This window comes from Aythya ferina (genome assembly GCF_964211825.1).
Source record: "Aythya ferina genome assembly, chromosome: 3".
Classification (NCBI taxonomy): domain Eukaryota; kingdom Metazoa; phylum Chordata; class Aves; order Anseriformes; family Anatidae; genus Aythya; species Aythya ferina.
In genome coordinates this window covers 116,793,623-116,799,684 of record NC_140298.1, presented here as the reverse complement: position 1 = coordinate 116,799,684, position 6,062 = coordinate 116,793,623, and the positions used below count along the sequence as shown (strand labels likewise).

Genomic DNA, 6,062 nt, shown 5'->3' with positions numbered 1-6,062 from the left:
TATATGGATAAATGGATACGAGGATGTATGGATAAAGGGATGCAAGGATATTTGGGTATATGGAAAATTGGATGTATGGATATATGGGTGTAGAAATAAATGGATATAAACCTATATGGAAAAATGGATACATGAATATGTGGACATACAGGTATATGGATAAAGGGGTGTATGGATAAGTACAGATAAATGGGTATATAGATAAATGGATGTATGGATAAATGGGTATATGGATAAATGGGTGTATGGGTATATGGATAATGGGTGTATGGTATATGGATAAAAGGATATGGGGATAAATGGATATAAGAATATATGGATAAATTGATATATGGGTGTACGGATATGTGGATAAATGAGTAAATGGGTAAATGAGTAAAAATGTAAATGAGTAGATGGGTAGAAGGTCGTGTGACATGTCTATATGGCTATAGGGCTAAATGTGCAGACGAGTAGAAGGCTGGATGGCCCTACAATATATGGCTCTATGTCTATATGGCCGTATGGCTCTATGTCTATATGGCTCGGTGTCTATATGGCTATGGGGCCGAGGGTGCTGTGGTGTGAGGGCTGTGGCTGTGCACGGCTGGGGCAGAGCAGGCGGGGGGGCAGCGCCGGGACCCCCCCCCGGGCAGGGGTTTGGTGGCCGCAGGCGCGCCCCCGGCGCGCTCCCGTTCACCCCGGGCGCGCTCCCGCGGGTTCCCACGGTCACGGCGCCGCAGCGGGGGCGCGCCCGCGTTTTACGAGGGACACAAAACGAAATAAAGCAAAATAGGGTAAAGAGAAATAAGGTAAAGTAAAATGAAACGAAGGAGAATAAGGTGAAATAAAGTGCAATGAAATAAGGTAAAATAGAATAAAGTGAAATTAAATGAAAGAAAGTTAAAATAAAATAAAGGGAAAGGAAAGGAAATAAATTAAAATGAAACGAAATGAAACGAAAGAAAATTAAAATAAAATAAAATAAAATAAAATAAAATAAAATAAAATAAAATAAAATAAAATAAAATAAAATAAAATAAAATAAAATAAAATAAAATAAAATAAAATAAAATAAAATAATGAAATCATAAACTAAATAACATAATTTTGATGGGGGGCAGAGCAGGGTCCCCCAGCCCTGCCCCCTTCCTGCCCACACACCGCTGTTTTTTTGGGGGGGGGGCGGGGGTCCCCAAATATTCACCAGGATGGGGCCTGGGGGAGAGGGGAAGGATCCAGCCCTACCGCGGCAGAGGGGTTTGGTGCTGGTTTGGGGTTTTGTTTGTGCTCAGACACGGATGGGGGGGGGGAGAGAAATTGGGATGGGGGGGGGCTCAGCTGCGAAGGCGCTGGGCAGGGGGCGGGGGGAGGCGGCGGCGGTGCGGCCCCGAGACGTCTCCGGGGCGCGCACGGCTCCTCCCGGCACGGCCCCGACCGGCCCCAAGCACGGCCGCAGCTCCCAACCCTACAGCCGCAGCTCCCGGCCCTACAGCCGCAGATCCGCAGCCCTAGAGCCGAAGATCCCGGCCCTGTAACCGCAGCTCCTCAGCCCCTATAGCCGCAGCCCCATAAACCCTAAAGCCTCATCTCCCCAGCCCCTATAGCCACAGCCCCATAAGCCCTAAAGCCGCATCTCCCCAGCCCTATAACCGCAGACCCCAGCCCTATAGCCGCAGCACCAAAACCCCTATAATCACAGCACTAAAACCCTTATACCCACAGCTCCCCAGCCCTACACCCGCATCTCCCCAGCCCTATAGCCTCATTTCCCCAACCTCTATACCCTCAGTTCCCCAGCCCTATAACCGCAGCTCCCCAACCCTATACCCGCAGCTCTCCAGCCCTATAACCACATCTTCCGAGCCCCTGTACTCGCAGCCCCCCGGCCCTACAAGCCCCGCTCCGTACCGCCCGCGGCTGCCCCCCCACCATTTAGGGCAGCCCTCCCGAGTCCCTCTCCCGTCCCTCTCCGGCTCGCAGCCGGAATTAAAAAATCCCAAACCCCAGCGCCCTGCGCGCTCGGCGCCGCGTGTACCCGCTTCTCCCTCCCCCAGTGCCAAAACGACTTTTCTTCCTGCCTCGCGTCTCCCCCAACCATTTCGTGTGCGTGATTTAAGGAAAAATTTTTTAAAAAATCAATTCTCGGCACAGATTTTTAAAACCTTAAATCCCTCCCCAAACCCATCTTCTCAGCTCCGACCCCAAAACCCTGACGCCGGTCCCGGCTGCAGCCACCGAGCGCCGCAGCCGCGGGGACCCAGCCGCATCCCGACCTCTGCTTTTATTTTTTATATATTTTTTTTCGTTTTCTTATCAAAAAAAAGGTTAAAAAGGAGCGGGTCCGTCCCCTCCCCATATATCCATCCCGCCGGGGCTGAGCTCAGCGCTTTTGGGGCGAAGCCAAGGCAGGTCCCTGAAATCCCCTCTGCTCCCGGCAGGGCTGCTCCGGAGGTTTTAAGCGCTTTTAATTGAAATTCTTCTCCCTCTTATTATTATTTTTTTTAAATGAAGAGATGAGATTCCGTAAAAAAATTCAACGAAGTTTCCCCTAAAAAAAAATTAAAAAAAATCCGGTGGGTTTTGCAGGGAGATGCGCGTCCCCTGGGATGGCGGCACATCTGGATCCGCAGCTGCTGGGGAGGGAAAAAAAATAATAAAATAATCAATAAAAAGAAAAGGGATTAAATTCTGCCGCCTTCCCCTGCCCGGCGCCGTGCCCCTATTTGAGTCCATGCCCCTCTTTATGTCCGCACATACGTGGGTATTTAGGAAGGGCTGGATTTATGTTTTTACACCCTATATACCTGCATACCCTATATATTCCTATATATGAACACGTTTTAAGTCCCGTCCCCAGGCGATATTCGCATTTCGATGTACAGACCCGCAGCAGAAATCATTTTATTTACACGTACCTAACCCGATACCCGCAGCAGAGATATAAAATCCCGGTTTAGGACCGCGGTCCTAAAAAAAATTCGTGCCATTCCCCCGTGTTTCTGCGCCCGCACGGACTTTTCTATAGGTGCCCGCACCTATAGCCCTGCTGCCCGGCCCCGATGCCCCACACCCGGCCCCAAAGCAGCCCCCGTTTTGGGGCAGCCCCCGCGCCCCCAATTCCCCGGGGGAATAAGGGGCTCAATGGGACGGGGGGGCTCGCGCTCTGCTCCCATAAATTGCTTTTTCCACCTTTTTTTTTCACTATTGAAACGTAAAGAGGAGAAATCTTCCAATTGGAGGTTTTCGATTTCATCGGGGATTTCACTTTCCGAGCCCCAAAATCCAGATCCAGCCCCCCCCCCACCTCTCCCTGGATCAGACCCTAAAATTTAGGGGTACCCCAGAGCCCCCCATCAGCCCACTGCAAACTCAGGGCTTTGGTGTGTGATTATTAGGGGCAAATAATGGCCAGGGCGGATTTTTTTAGGAATTATAAAGGGTGTGAGCATCATTCGGGGGGGGACAGAGCCCCCCCAGACCCTTCTGGGTTCGGTGGGACCCCAAATTGCAATCAGCTGGGCTGGCCCCGCATCGCACCGGGAACCTTTAGACCCTACAGCAGTGCACAGGGGGGCGGTGGGGGCAAGGTTGGGGGGTCTGTATTTGGGGAGGGGGTCTATTTTGGGGGGGGCACCCCTAAATACACTGGGGTGGGAGCAGGGTGGCTGTGACTACTTTGCTCTGCTCGGAGCATGAAGGATTTGGGGGCGGGAGCTCGGAGAAATCCCCCCGGCTCCTCAAAGGTCCCCAGGGAGTGGGGTCGCCGGTAATGGGATCGGGGTGCTGGGTGCCCCCCGTCCCCAGCACGGGGGGGCCACGGGTGTCCCTCCAGGTGCGTGGGGAGGCGTGGAGCAGGGCTGGACTTTGCCTGCAGCGTGGGGCCGGCCGTGTGGGCATGCCCCGGGGCTTCATTTTAGGATTTTATTCCTTTTTTTTCCCTTAAAATTTATATTTTTGGCACGGCAACGAAACCCGGCGCCCGGCTGATGGTGCAAGAGATACGGACCCCCCCCTTCTCCTCCATCCCCCCCCCACTTTTTTCTTTTTTTTTCCCTATACCACCACCTCTTTTCCTCCCATCGCCGCCCACTTCCACGTGACGTGGGCAAACCAGTCAGCGGGTGGGACTGGGGAGACTGGCCACACTGGGGAGAAATTATTTGGGGTGCTGGTGGTGATAGGGGGGGGGGAGAGAGGGGGGGGGCGCACAACCAGAACCCAGCTGCCCCCTCCGCAACCCCATTCCCCGGCGGAGCAGGACCAGGAGCCAGGCACCCCATAGCCCCCCGCCATCCCCGCAGCGAGGGGTCCCTGCCCCACGGCCCCAAAAGGCCCCAAAAGGCCCCCAAAGGCCCCCCCCTGCCCCCAGCACCAAGGTGGGTAGCACTTTCTGTCCCCCGCTCCTGGCGAGCCCCTTCCCTCCAGGCCTCTCCCCGCGAGCTTCCTCCTATTGTTTCCCCGGGGGCTTGAAAACGGGCTCGGATTCGCTTTTGGGGTTGATTCGCCTGTGATTTGGGGGATTATTCCGATCGGGGTTGTTGCCCACGGGAGGGGAATTCGCTCTTCTTCCCTTCCCCTGCCCCTGACCCCGCTCCCTTCTGGAGCCCGCAGTGGGAAGGCTCCGTCCTAGGCCGGTCACGGGCGCACTCACAGCGGCCCCTCCGTCCCCTGGGTTTTGGGGAAAAGCAAATCCACCCCAAAATAACCTTTTTTTTTTTTTTTTTTTTTTCCCACCCCGCTGCCATCCTTACCCGCTCCCAACGCGCCACGGGGCTCTGCCTCCGGCTTCTCCCCCTTCCCTCGGCTCCCGCTGTCCTGCCGGGTATCAGCCCTTATCTCCCGGTTATCTCTGCTGCTAAATTCAGCCCGGCCGAGGGGTTCAGCCTGGGGAATCTGCTGCTTAAACCTAAATCAGTCCCAAGAGTGAGTCCTCTGGCCAAAATCCCCCTCTCCCGGCCAGCCCTGGCCTGGGTGCGAGGCGGTTTTCTAGGATCCCTCTGTGATCTGTGGAGAAATCGGCAGTAGGGGATTTCATTTCCCTCTTCCCCGCCTGTTTTTTGGGGGGTTTCACCCCTATAAAGCCCACAGCAGGAGCTGCGTGCCCCATAGTGTGCCCCAAAATTCCATCCCTCTGCCCTAAAACCCAAGGGGCCCAAACGAGGACCCAAAACTCGTCGGGGCACAAACCCCCAAAGCGCCCACCCTGAGAAGTGCCCACCTCAAAACCCCATCCCCATGGGGTCCCTCCAGTGCCCCCACTCGTGAAAAGGGCCAGGGGAGTGCATTAAAACCCCACAGAGGGGGAGGTCGGTGCTGTTTCTGCTTCGTAGGGGTCTTGCCGCCAGCCCCACCAGCATCCTCAGAGCGGGGAAATCGGGGGCGCAGCGCTTAAACCCCCTCTTGGGGACCCCCCCGCGGGGTGCACAGGACCCAGACACGCCTGGGGCGTGCCGGTGGGATCCCAAACCTCCCTCCTTCTTCCCCTCCCCTTTTCCCTTTTCCCAATTTAACCGGTGCCCCCAAAACCCCTCCAAAACCCCCTAAAACCCCCCAAAACTCCTTCCTTTACCCCCCCAAACCCTCCCCGCTGGTTCCACCCCCCCCCGGGAACCATCAGCGGCGGCGCGCACCGCCCGTACCTGCGGGACAAAGGTGTTTTGTTTTTTTTTTTTGCCCCCGGGCTTTCGCTGTCTCTCACCTTCCCCACCGCTCCCACCCCCCCGGGGGCTCTTTCTCCATCCTCCCCCCAAGCTTTAGGTCCTGCTCTAACCTCCTTATCTCCCTCCATCCTCCCCCCCCCAAGCCCCGAGGGGGGCTCCCGCATCCCCAGCCGCATCTCCCGGGGCTCTGTTGGCCGGGCCGGGGGGGGGTTGGACGGGGAGGAGACTGCCCGAGGGTTTTAAGCAGCCCGGCCCCACTGTCGAGGAGGGGGGGGGGGGGATTTGAGCTGATGGATGGAGCCCGGTGGGAGAAGCTAATTCCAAGCGGGAGCTAAAGCTCTCCACCGCGGGGGACCAGGACTTCTTGCTGGGGGGCTGGAAGCGGCCGCCGGACCTGCTGAAGGTGGGGAAGGTGGGCGG

The 6,062-nt window shown here is 56.0% G+C and overlaps 1 long non-coding RNA gene across 2 annotated transcripts; it reads right to left on the bottom strand.

Moving 5' to 3' along the window:
- Positions 1–2,244: 2,244 nt before the first annotated feature.
- LOC311433623 lies at positions 2,245–6,044 on the bottom strand. Of its 2 annotated transcripts, none has more exons than XR_014690864.1 (2): positions 4,734–6,044; positions 2,245–2,615 (listed from the first exon to the last, which is right to left on the bottom strand). It is a non-coding gene; the product is annotated as an uncharacterized lncRNA (long non-coding RNA). The 2 variants fall into 2 exon arrangements; XR_014690865.1 differs by having other exon boundaries at positions 2,245–2,612.
- Between the last annotated feature and the right edge of the window lie 18 nt (positions 6,045–6,062).